This window comes from Sycon ciliatum, chromosome 2, assembly GCF_964019385.1.
Source record: "Sycon ciliatum chromosome 2, ocSycCili1.1, whole genome shotgun sequence".
In the NCBI taxonomy this organism is placed as follows: domain Eukaryota; kingdom Metazoa; phylum Porifera; class Calcarea; order Leucosolenida; family Sycettidae; genus Sycon; species Sycon ciliatum.
Genome location: NC_088644.1, coordinates 43,052,075 through 43,065,476, shown reverse-complemented (window position 1 = coordinate 43,065,476; position 13,402 = coordinate 43,052,075). Strand labels below are relative to the sequence as shown.

The window sequence follows — 13,402 nt, the reverse complement described above, 5'->3', positions numbered from 1 at the left end:
GCTTGCTACAATATAATCCACAGCAGCGTTTTGCCTGAAGCTGCTACTGAACACACACTACACTACACAGTCCTGCATTGAGCTACTGTACATACCACACCTCACATACGGTACTTGGAAGGCAACCGTCTAGTCAGCTGTCAAAATCTGAACTACAAACATTTACTGATTTAGTGCTTCAATCAACTCCGGCCTAGCATCAAACAATGTGAAAATAAAGAAACAAGAGCTAACAGTTGCCCTACTAAGTTAGCTGGTTGAGGCTAAGAGGGGTTGTGAATACCACCACATTTTCACAGGCCAGAAGAGGATAACACACTCAAGTGCACAAATAAACAATTCATACCAAGCTACAAATATCTAAAGTAAAGATGACATCATCTACCCACCAGCCACCACACTACTATCTATTGGTAACGTACACCCACCACACGGTATACACAATCAAATTATTAATTGAAAACAGAGAAAACACAGCGTTGTCAAGACAACATTGTAGGAAAAAGCCTAAACCTCGCGGTAGTCAAATTCCCGTTGCCATGAGTAACGCAGAGACAAGCTGGATCTACCTCACCCAGATGATGATAGTCATCTGCATGTGTATGTTCTGGAGTGGACGAGACGGATGATGGCGACAGGCAGTTTTCCCAACGACAACCCTCGCTGTAGTTGTTCCAGTCCATATCGCAGTTCTGCTCGAAGTCCGTAGGTGACAGCTTGTCAAAGGTGAGTCCTGCACGAAGAATCAACAAAGAGAGCGGAACATTGACGGGCAGTGCACAAACAATGTTCTTGGACCTTGTTGAGTTCTGTCCAGATTGACTGGATGTCTACTCTCATACGCCTTGTTTGGTTGAATAACCTGCTGATTGGTTGACAGCATGATACAAGGCGGTGGAGGAACACTGTTTTCAACACAGGCATGTTGCGCGCTGGACAGAAGCTACCCCCCCCCCCCCCCTCCAAAAATAAATCTTCTGACTGCCCTTCAGCTTGTGAATGTTTGGGTCAAAGAGCCTTCTTGGGACCGCAGTTCACAGCAAGATCCAAGCACCAGTGTGCAAAGTCCCCTTTCGCTACTACTACATGTACTGGCTATCTGTGGCAGTACGGCTGCATAGTAGTGAATACCTGTACAGTTCAGTTTTAATTACAGGGCCATGTCTAGCCAGGAGAAACTGTAGAGGTGGGTAGGGGAAACAAACAAATCATCCATGTTTCTCCATGTTACACCTTTGCCTTGTCATAAAAGAATGCAACGACGTTACGTGCGGGTGTACAGCTCAGAGCACCTGGAGCAATGGATTTGGGTGCCCCACCCCCGCTCGCCCCTGCCTACCCCCTTTGGCTAGTGTAGTGTTTTAGTCCGTGACTCACAACACCCAAAACAAAGCACAACCGTAGTTCACTTGTCCAGTACGCAACTGGTTGAATATTACAGAGTAGAGCAATATAAAAAGGAAGATAATGGAGGTAGTCCAAACACACGAGATAGCTAGCATGCATGAATGGATGAATGCCAAGTGCGGTCATTCGACACTTCCACAAGGTCTAGCATTACCAACAATAGTCTGGCCCTCAGGTGATTCACAATGTCTGTGGTTACAAACACCACAGTCCTCCCTTCTAAAATGGAACATACTTCTAGGACTAGAGTAAAGATCGTAAACGTCAAGATGAAGATCGAGAAAGAGAAACATGAGCATACAGTGATGTGTAGTTCCGACATGATCAACATGACCGGGACTGTTTCTACTTTCTACAGGCCCAAGCGAGACACTTGCTTGTGTGTCCGCAGCGATCGGCGTAGAGTCGGAGTCGGTGAGGCGTCGGTTGCGTCAGCCTCGTGCTGTTGTGGCACTGCAGCCGGCTCAGGCTCGGGTGCTTCTGCTGCGGTCGGGTGCTGCGCTGGAGGGAGACATGGTGCAGCCACAGATTGTGTCGGCTCATCCACTAGGAAGGACGGGTGTCCCGCACGTAGCTGATCCAGGTGTCGCTTCCACTGTGCGCCTTGGCTGGTGACAATCATGTACGTACGAGACCCAAGCTTCTCGAGTATGGTCGCTGGGATCCATCCGGGATGGTTGGCGTTCCGGTAATCACGTGCCAGAACGGCGCCTCCAACCTCGAAGGATCGTGCCTTGCCAGCAGGCTCTTCGGTGGGCGTCTTGGCGTTCTGTTGTGCCGTTGACGGTCGCAACAAATCCAGACGTGATCGTAGCTGATGGCCTAGGAACAGCTTCGCAGGCGTTGCGTTTGTAGCCGGATGGACTCCTCGGCGGTAGCTCATCAAGAACCGGACAGCAGCAATCTGTGCAGGTGTTGACTGTGGTACTGCCTGGATTGCCCGTTTAAAGGTCTGGACGAACCTTTCAGCTTGGCCGTTCGTCGCTGGTTGATACGGCGCTGAGCGTCTGTGAGCGATGCCGTTCGAGGCGAGGAACTCTGCAAACTCTGCAGATGCAAATTGTGGACCATTGTCGCTGACGATGAGGTCTGGGCAACCATATCTGGCGAATACTGTCCTGAGACTCGCGATGGTAGCCAAAGACGTTGTGGAAGGCATCGGAATGACTTCGGGCCATTTTGAATGGGCATCGACAATGACGAGCCACATCGTTTGCCGCAATGGACCAAGGTAATCTACGTGGACGCGCTGCCACGCGCGGTCTGGCATGCTCCATCGGTGCACTGGTGCTGCAGCAGGTTCGCTCTGGACACTTTGGCATCCGAGGCATGCTTTGACTGCGTCTGCTATGTCGCCATCCAAGCCCGGCCACCAGAGGATGCTTCTCGCCAATGCCTTCATTCGTACCATTACTGGATGGCCTTCATGAAGCTCTGTCAGGACAGCTTTCCGGTGGTCCGGCGGAATGATGACGTGATTGCCCCATAGCAAGCACTCGTTGCTAACGCTGAGCTCGTTGCGGCGTTGGAAGTACTGCTGTAGCTCTGCTCTTGGGCACGACTTCGGCCAACCTTGTTGCACATAGCGATGGACCTCACGCAATAGCGGGTCGCTGGCTCTTGCCTCCTTGATCTGCTATGCTGTCACTGGGAGTGGTTCGCATTGGTCCATGTAGAACATGTTGACCGCTTCCTCTGCCGTATCTGGTACTGGAGGATTTCCTACCGGCAGGCGTGACAATCCGTCGGTGTTGCAATGCTTGTCTGTTTGGCGGTACATGATCGTGTAGTCATGTCCGGCCAGGAGCATCGCATAGCGTTGAAGACGTGCTACGGTCATAGCAGGCAGGCCTTTCCTCGGGTGGAAGATTGATACCAACGGCTGGTGGTCCGTGAGCAGCTCAAAATGCCGGCCGTACAGGTAGTTGTGGAAGCGTTTCACACTCCACACTATTGCGAGCGCTTCACGGTCGATCTGTGAGTATGCCTGTTCCGCTTTCGAGAGACATATGCGATCGGTCGCTCTTCTCCAGATGGCAGAATGTGCGACAAGACCGCTCCAACCCCGTATGGTGACGCATCACTTGCGAGACGAACGGGCAGTGTCGGGTCATAGTGTGTGAGCACCTGTTGGGTTGACAGCACCTGCTTGACCTCTTGGAAGGCTTGTCGGCACTCATCTGTCCATTCGAACGCCGCTCCTTTTTGCAGCAGCGCTGTTAGTGGACTCAGGATAGTTGACATCTTCGGAATGAAGCGTTGATAGTAGGTGATGAGCCCCAGAAAACTGCGTACTTGCGGCACATTCTCCGGCGGTGGAGCATCACAAATTGCATCAACCTTGCTCGGCATCGTGTGCAGGCCCTGTGCGCTGATGGCGTGGCCGCAATATTCCACTTTCGGCTGAAAGAAGTGGCATTTGGCCAGGTTGAGCTTGAGGCCCGCATCACCGAGACGTTGGAGCACCTTCATCAGCGTGTTGAGGTGTTCCTCGGGTGTGCGGCCAGTGACGATGATGTCATCGATCATGCACTTAACGCCTGGCAGGTCTCGTAGCAGAGAATCCATGGCTTATTGCCATAGCGCGGGAGCAGACGCAATCCCGTATGGGAGACGGTTGAGTCGAAACAGACCCAGATGGGTGTTGAGCGTAAGCAGGGGCCTCGACTCGTCGTCCACCTCCATCTGCATGTACGCTGCCTTCAGATCGAGTTTTGTAAACTCTTGCCCTCCGGAGAGTGAGGCAAAGATCTCCTCGATGAGCGGCAACGGGTGTTGGTCGATGTGGAGCTGGGGATTCACCGTCACCTTGAAGTCTCCACATAGCCTGACCTGGCCGTTTGGCTTCAGAACAGGTACCACAGGTGTTGCCCATTCGCTCCACTCCACCGGAGTGAGGATTCCAGCAGCCTCCATGCGACGTATCTCTGCTTCAACCTTGGGTTTCAGCGCCATTGGCACCGATCGTGCCTTGACAAACTTTGGAGTCGCATCAGACTTCAGCGTGAGCTTGGCTTTCGCCCCCTTGAACAATCCTCGTTCATCATTGAATACCGCTGCAAATTCACGTTGTAACTCCTGGAGTGAGGATTTCACATTCCTGATAGCCGCCAACTCTGTCCAGTTGAGGCGAAATTGCTGGAGCCATGTGCGTCCTAGCAATGCTGGGCCCTCGCAGTCGACCATGTACAGCTCAGCCTCCGCTTGCTGACCGTTGATGGTGACAGGCAAGCGCAGCACGCCTTGCGATCGAAGCGATTCACCGTTGTAGGCTTGCAGCACCAGTTTTGCTGGGCGAAGCGGGTGTTCGGAGAACAAGTGCACGTATGTTGCGGCTGGTAAAACAGAGACACCAGCGCCCGTGTCTACTTCCATAGATAACTCCTGTCCCGCGATCTGTGCGGTTATCGTGAGTGGTACTGGTGGCTTTCCGCTCGACTGGATCTTGGAGACACGCACATAGCGAATGCTGGACTGGTCGTCCTCGTCGCTCGCAAACAAATAGTTGTGACCTGTCATCATGGTCATCGCTGAGCCTTTGCGCTTGAATGATCTGGGTCGCGGAGTTGGTCGCGCTCCTGGCTGCTCAGCTGGCTTGCTTCGGCAAACCCGCTGCAAGTGGCCTTTCTTACCACACGCATTGCAAACTTCGTCCTTGTAGCGGCAGTCAGGCGCCTTGTGTCCAACGCCACCACAGCGAAAACACGTAGATCGTGCACCAGGCACAGGCTTTCTCGATGGGTTGCGAAGTTTGTGGACACCACCGCTAGCGTTCTTCGTATCCGTCGCGGAGACTTCCAGAGCGTCCCTGGTGGCCAGCTCATCAGCCAGCGCGTCCTTGACGGCGTTGTCGAAAGTCAGTGCGTCCGTGGCCAGGAGTTTCCTCCGCGTACCTGCACTCCTCAGTCCGCAGACGAAGCGATCAGGCTCGCAGAGCTTCTGCAAGATGGGCATTGAACTCGCAGGTCCTTGCCAAACGGCGAAGTTCAGCCACGTAGGCGGCGATCGATTCTCCTGGACGTTGGTCCCTCTGGTAGAATCGGTATCGTTCTCCAATGACAAGTGGTTTCGGTGCGAGATGTCCTTTTAGAGCCGCGCAGAGTTCCGCAAACGTCTTGTCAGTTGGGGCGTTCGGGGCCAGCAAATCTTGCAGCAGTTCAAATGCTGGACCTCCGATGACCGTGAGCATCGTTGCTCGCTTCAGGTCATTATCATCGATGCTGTTGGCTGCCAAATACTGCGTCAAGCGTAGTTCGTACGTCGACCAGTTTCCGCCAGTGACATCAAACAACTCAATGTGTCCAAGAGTCGCCATAGCCGGAGCTAATACTAGTAATGCTCGGAGCACACTAGAAAAACAAAATCTTCGTCGCCACTGTAGTGTTTTAGTCCGTGACTCACAACACCCAAAACAAAGCACAACCGTAGTTCACTTGTCCAGTACGCAACTGGTTGAATATTACAGAGTAGAGCAATATAAAAAGGAAGATAATGGAGGTAGTCCAAACACACGAGATAGCTAGCATGCATGAATGGATGAATGCCAAGTGCGGTCATTCGACACTTCCATAAGGTCTAGCATTACCAACAATAGTCTGGCCCTCAGGTGATTCACAATGTCTGTGGTTACAAACACCACAGCTAGAACCCTGAAGTACAAACCTAATATTATACGAAGAAATGAGGACCAATGAACTACAAGTAAGACGCTATCATGTCAACACAGAATTATTCGTAGAGAATTTAATTTTGTCTTCTTCGTCCGAGGAACCTTTGTACTAGAGTAAATGCCGGATTAAAGTCATTTTGTAGAGGTTACCAGTAGGTAAATGGACAACATTTTCGCCTGGACAGACCGGTCGATCTCTTTCATTGGAATTGGATGAATTTATTCACCAGCTTAATCTTCTGTTTTATTAGTCTACTTGACCTGCTCCATGATTCTTTCGACCGTGCCCCCCCCCCCCCCCAAGGTTGACGTGCTATGCCTTTCGTATATTAAGTGTGTGAGTGTGGGTCCGTGTGTGTGTGGGGGGGGGGGGGGGGGGGCTTGCCCCCCCCCCCCCCCCCCCCCCCGCCACAGGCTGCCTTTTTTACAAATACATGTCAAATCATGCAGCTAAAATTACAGGAGCAAGCATCAGCAGTATCAACATCAACAGTATCACAATCAACAATATCACTATCAACTCACCTGAAGTGGACTCTCTGGCAGTAGAGTAGCTGGGGCGGACGCCATTTTTACGGGTATAGATGTCATAAACCTTGTTGGTCGTCACCAAAAACACCCCTGCGCAAAGGAGAAAGGTATTGTGAAAGAACACAGGACAAAGGAGAAAGGTATTGTGAAAGAACACAGGACAATGAGTTTACTGCACACACCGTGTACAGCCAGAAATACGCCCTGCATCATCTCTTCATAAGAATATAGTCATTTGTTCATCCACTTTGTTATGACTATAAAAATCATAGAATTCCACAATCAAGATACACTTGGATGCTGTCTCCAGCTCCATGCATAGTTAAGTGGTCAAATACTAGTTTTGAGGTAACAACAGGTACAAGTACATCTTAACAATTGAGTGACTACAACACTGTATATAAGCTGTATACTGAATGAATGATCCGTGTGCATTATGTGCATTATCATTAGTTGTACAAACATCAACTAAGTGCTCACTTCCGGTGGCCAGTGTTAGAACCTGCTTATCCGCGCCGGCTTGCAGGCTTCTCTTGTCCGTGTTCAGCCAATGCGGGCAGGATGGAAGAAGTCCAAGATGGTGCACCCATGGCCGTGGCCCTTGCCATGTTGAAAGCTGAACGTTGTGTCCGTTCGTACCGGAGGTGAATGCCAGCGAGCCTGCATTGCCATTGGTGGATATGCAAGGCTCTCTATGATTCAAACACGTAAAACACAAACAATCCGGCACAGCAGTACAGAGGCCGGCACAATCAGGGATTGATAAGAAAGTCAGAATCTCTGATACAGTGTGCCGACACTGGTCTAGACCCTGGAGACTCTGGGACAGGGATGCTAGAGTGATTCTTCTCCAGTCGCTACAGTTGAGCTCCCCCCCCCCCCCCCCCACACACACACACACATGCACCATGCTGCGCCTTCTACAGCACAACACATTGTTATCTGAGCATGAGCGGAAGGAGTGGTAAGCAAAACTCAGCGTCATGTGGAGAGCAACACATTTTGTTCTGTTATAGCCTTACTAACCCCGCCATGCACGCTTCATATTGAATTATTGCTCAGTGACAGGAAACATGAAGTCCACAAACACACAACTCAACGATCATGTAGCCCTTCTTTCCGAAGCATTCAAGTTGGACAAGACAACTTCCACATGGCTACATCCATCAACTTGATCTATCTGCACATAGACAGACCACTTTAATACTAGGGGCTAACAATCACACTGACATTGCAGCATTGGTCTGCGGTCAAGTCCAAGGTAGGAGCTTTCCCCGTGAGGCCCTGCAATGGGAGATTTTGTGTTTGGACGCATGTACAACGCCAAAGGCACTCTCGTCCTTGCAAAACATGCTGACCAAACTGACGGATCCACGATCAAGGCAAAGAGAGGGGGGGGGGGGGTGTGACGTGAGCACCTGCCTGCGTGTGAGTGACCAGGCCGCAAAGCGCAAAAACAACCGCTTGCTTCATCGTCCTCTCCCAGTGAGTATCTCCAGGTGGGCAGGCTTTATTTGGATCTGTCTCCAAACTCCACTTCCACATAATGAAGCACTTTCCCAGCGCGTGTGCTCATATAATAAACTCCCGATAGCAGACATTGACCAACGTTTATAGTTACTTGCATTGCGGTGCCTGGTGTCGACTCTGTTGTCACCTGGGTGTGGGTTTGTGTAAATGCAGGTCTTGGTCTAGAGCTTATCAGCCACGCTACTGTAGCTAACAGTCCTTACTTCGGTGTAGGCAATCACTTGACATTCAATACGCATGCAATGAGCTGTGCCATTTCGACTTCCGTACGAATTATCTTGGCTTTTGCTCATGTTGCAGACAGTCTTGACACCGAATTGCGAGTGCTCCTGAGCTTCAATTAAAATTCTGACACTTTAGTCTCATATAGTATCGTGAAAGGTTCTACTTGTAAAAAACATCCACCGCGGGAGGCCGTTTGGGCGCAGGCAGTCTTTGGGTGGGGATTCTCCGGTAGCAGATAGGCCCAACAAGAAAGCAAGTCAGTGACATGTATGCTCGTACAGAGTGCGTCTCGAGATGCATTCTCAGAATGCATCTCGAGACGCACTCGGAGTCGCACCCTGCTAACGCCCATCAGGGGCGGATCCAGGAGGGGTTCCAGGTGTTCCGTGGAACCCCCTAAATTTCATAAAATGTAATGTACTACTGGCAACCATATGCGGGTGCATGTACATGTATCAGTTATTCAGTTTTGACTACACTGGAACCCTGTGGAGATTGCTGGATCTGCCGCTGCCCATGGTATGTATTTACTAGGTTCTTCTCAATCCACAGGCATCCTAGCAGCACTCATTTCTTCTAACAATACTCTTAGTTTATATGTTGAGATAAGCACACGTGTATGGTATGCATGGCCATACCACTGTTGTTATAAGTTATAACAAGAGTCCATAACCCCAGGAGTGTGCAACTGTGTCATGGGGATCTGCGCGGTGGAATTCCAACATTACGTCAAAAATGACGTACACGTTCGTTGCACGTGTACTGCTCCCTGGTCCCAAGCACCCCGGAATGCGGAGTTTTGCACAGCTGTGCCTCAGCGGCATGACGTAATGTTGGAATCCCGCAGCGCAGTGGGCCTACAGCAGCCAGACCCCAGTTGCACACTCTTGGGGTTATGAACTCTTTGTTATAACTTATCACCATACAGACGTCTCTGCTGTGATGCTACACGATCTTCGGTCTACAGCCAGTACAGGCAGTACGAGTTTCGTACAGGCACTCGGTGTGTCTCCGTAACTGTCTGCAATGTTTATACTAAGTCTTTAGTTATTTTGTCGTACGTGTAAGCTAAGACCATTGGACCATTGGACGCCCATCGCCGGAGGCGATGATAGCGATGCTACAGCAGAAGACATAGCAGCTTGTGCTGGGATTGCACCATTCAACAGCTTGCAAGGCTGAAGAATTGACCGCCACTATTCAGCCTGGTCTACAGCACACAGCTATGAAGTGGCTTTTTCTGGCCAGCTAAGACACATGCACAGGGACCCGACGTACCTGCGCACAAGATCACACAGGCTTGAACTTTGAAGGATCACTTCACGCAGCTTCGGGGAACTCCGACACCATAACCGTCTTTTTCCACCCGATCATCATCGGCTCGTGATCAAGAAATGTCGGGTTGGCCTTCATGGAAAGCTCTTACCGTTAGCTGAGCAATGAGTACCAGGCATGCATGAAACTTACTTGAAAGCATTCAATGCAAGGTCAGCTCTCCACGAGCCAACACATTTTTGATAATTCGAGTGCCCTCGCTGCTTCCACCACCACTCAGCACTAGAATAGTCATCTGAAGTAACTAATACTTCCTGATTGAAAAGTCAAAACACTAATCACTAATCACTTATCATATCAGGTCGTAATAATAATCAAGAAATTATTATTTTGATCGCTAGCACGGCCGGCCGTGCTGTGGTCCTGCTATATACATGCTAGCTGCTGGGTGCAGTTTTGACATACAATAGTATTAGCCAGATAAAGACGTTGATGGCTACTGTGTGTAGAGGGGACGGTTTCAAATAGGACATACGTCACATAGGTTGCAAACCGGAACGGACTCAATACACTCGAACGTCTCTTATCCGGGCACCTTGGGACCGGGCACTGCCCGTATCTCAGATTTGCCCGTGTCTCAGGATAACTCACCTACCATGTATGATATCATTTTTTGAAGAAGTTTATTTGGCACGTATTGCACATGTACGTTGAGGATACAAAAGGAACCCATTGATAAAAATGTGTGGATTACATAGGTTGGCAGTGAAACATAAGCACTTCCACACACGGAAAAAAGTTCAAAAACCCCAAATTCGACTCATTTGTGCTATAGGCCCTCAAGCTGAAGGTGCCCGGTAGAGAGACGTGCCCGTATCTGAGGCGTCCGGATAAGAGGCGTTTGAGTGTATTCACTTTCTCTATTGGTATTTTGATTGCATGTCGGAGTTTCCGGTGAGATATAACTATGTCTAGCCCTCGCGATTTACGCGATTTCATGCTCGAACACAGCATTTTTTTAAAGTTCAATATTCTAATGAAGCTGTACTTGATGCAGCTCATCCAAGGCCCTTCAGGCCTTTTTTCATGCTCGAACAAGAAGTGCCTTGGATATTTTCCTCTCACCGTCTTAGACTCTTGGCGATGGAGAAGCTTTTAGAGTCTTTGCGTGACGATGATCAGGCGGCTCGCCGCCTTGCCCACGTGCCGGCCGATGCGGTCGAAACCCCCTGAGCCGTGGATGCGGGCGTGTGATGACACCCCAAGATGGGCCGAGTGTTTTGCGTCCACGCGAGTCACGCCGTGACTTTGGGTCGTGTGATGTTTCTGGCGAAGCCAGGACACGAGTGGCTGGTAGCTCCAGCCCGGCACCTTGTCGGCACCATAGTGCGTCCTTAAATGTGACGAGCACTAACGGCCTAAACGGCCTGAACGGTCTCACGACCTGCTTGGCCTAAGTGCCTACGAGTCCGGCGGACACTGTTGCCAGTGCCTCCGAGTGTGAGTCTGACTGTTCTCAGTCAAAGACCGGCATACTCCGACTCAGATGAGGGTGAGCACTACTCTAAGTCTCTAGACTAGTCTAGTTCTAGTCAGACTCAGAGCTCAGATGCTAGTGCCGACTCGGAGTCCTCACATCAGGACAGTGTTACTTGCCACCACCTCGGGCGTAGCACGCGGGCCAAACGGTCCCAATCACATCCACCTCACATGTCTGCTGTATTGCTGCTACATATGCATTGTTGCCGCAGCGGCATCTTGATGTGATGGTCTGATGTTGTAACAGTGTACCCATTTGCTAGGCCAGCTTGGTGCGTTTCCGTGGAGTTTGCCGGGGCACCATATTTGTAACGGCGATTCTGTTTGCTGTTGCCGTGGCCGTGTTTGTCACATGATTGGTGCATTCCCGTTGAAGTTGCCCAGCCGGGAACCACGTTTGTCAGTTGTGCCTGTTTGAAGTTGCCAGGCCAGCTTGTATTGGTGCGTTCCCGTTGAGTTTGCCGGGGCACCATGTTTGAAACGGCGTTCCCGTCTGCTGTTGCCGGGGCCGTGTTTGTATTGGTGCATTCCCGTTGAAGTTGCCCAGCGGGGCACCACATTTGTCAGTTGTGCCGCTTTACAGTTGCCAGACCAGCTTGCGTTGGTGCGTTCCCGTTGAGTTCTCCGGGCACCATGTTTATAACGGCTTTCCCGTTCGCTGTTGCCGGGGCCGTGTTTGTATTGGTGCACTCACGCTGAAGTTGCCGAGCGGAGCACCACGTTTGTCAGTTGTGCCTGTTTGAAGCTACCAGGCCAGCTTGTATTAGTGCGCTCCCGTTGAGTTTACCGGGGCACCATATTTGTAACGGCGTTCCCGTTTGCTGATGCCGGGGCTGTGTTTGTTTTGGTGCATTCCCGCTGACGTTGCCCAGCGGAGCACCATGTTTGTCAATTGCGCCTGTTTGAAGTTGCCAGGCCAATCCTGTAACGCGCACCCGTGTGCAGTTGCCGGGTGACATGTTTGTCAATTGTGCTTGTAGCATACTGCCGTGATGTGCGATTAATAACAGGCCGCCGGAGCTGGTCAGGTTATTACCGGACCAACTTTTCAGCCACGAACACGTGTTTCCTGCTGTGGAGGGCAGGTGTACCCGTCATACCCTACACAAAGTATAACGGCCATGATACTACCGGACCACTCACACGCTGCATCCGGCGGTCCTGAGTAAGGCGATAATAATTACGAGCCATGCATTGGTTTGTTTTGCCAATGGCTCTTTGTGGTACACGGCAATTTGCTATCATTCGTGACATTTCACAGAGTGACGAATGTGAGAAGACGAAACAAAAAGAAAAGAAATAATTTTAATAATGGCAAACCCCGGCCCCCACAATTATCAACCTCCGAGCGCTGAACAACTATCTGTAGTATCACCACTTCGCGCTGGAGTCATTGAAGACAGTGCCGGATCACCTGCAGCTAGGGGATGTGCTGATCGGGATAGACTTAAGAGATGCTTATTTCTCCAGTCCAGCGGCTCGATCGTCAGTTTCTCCAGTTTTCAGTGGTATCAACAGATTTCCCAGTTTAACTGTCTACCGTTTGGCTTGCGCAGTGGTCCCAGAGGCCAGAGTCTTCACCAAGACTAGCTCTGCACCCTGTGGTGAAGGTGGTACGTTCGCTCGGCCTACACCTGGTGATTTACCTCGCCGACATATTTATCATGGCACGGACAACGTCCGACCTGTTTCTCCCTGTTACTACCATTCTTCGTCTGCTGATTGGTCTTGGGTTCGACATCAACTGGATGCAGTCGTATCTGATTCCCACCAGGCAGATACAATACCTGGGTATTCAGGTCAACTCCGTCACCATGGAGTTCTCATTGCCAGACTCGAAAGCATCCATGCTTCAACAACAATGTGCGCGTCTGCTGGCTGCTCACACCGTATGTCTTCGGGGTATTGCGTCAATTGTGGGCATGATGGTGTCCACCATGGTTGCCGTGGTTCCTGCATCACTTAACTATCGTCGCTTGCAGTGTTTGAAGACCACGTTCCTACGGCAGGGTCCCTTTTACACTTACCGGCTTACTCTCAGTCATGAGTGCCATGCCGAGATTCATTAGTGGATTCGGCATCTCCAGCTGTGGAGTGGGCGACCTGTACGCCTTTCCGAACCGGGCCTCACCATCCAGTCCGATGCATCCCATGCAGGTCATTCGGGGTGGGGCCCGGTGCATATTGTGCCAATGTCACCACAGGCGGCTGATGGACATCTGCCGA

At 50.8% G+C, this 13,402-nt stretch overlaps 1 long non-coding RNA gene across 1 annotated transcript; it reads right to left on the bottom strand.

Annotated features, from left to right (window-relative positions):
* Positions 1–111: 111 nt before the first annotated feature.
* LOC135810897 (uncharacterized) lies at positions 112–9,933 on the bottom strand. The gene is made up of 4 exons (XR_010552444.1): positions 9,641–9,933; positions 7,088–7,299; positions 6,602–6,697; positions 112–733 (listed from the first exon to the last, which is right to left on the bottom strand). It is a non-coding gene; the product is annotated as an uncharacterized LOC135810897 (long non-coding RNA).
* Between the last annotated feature and the right edge of the window lie 3,469 nt (positions 9,934–13,402).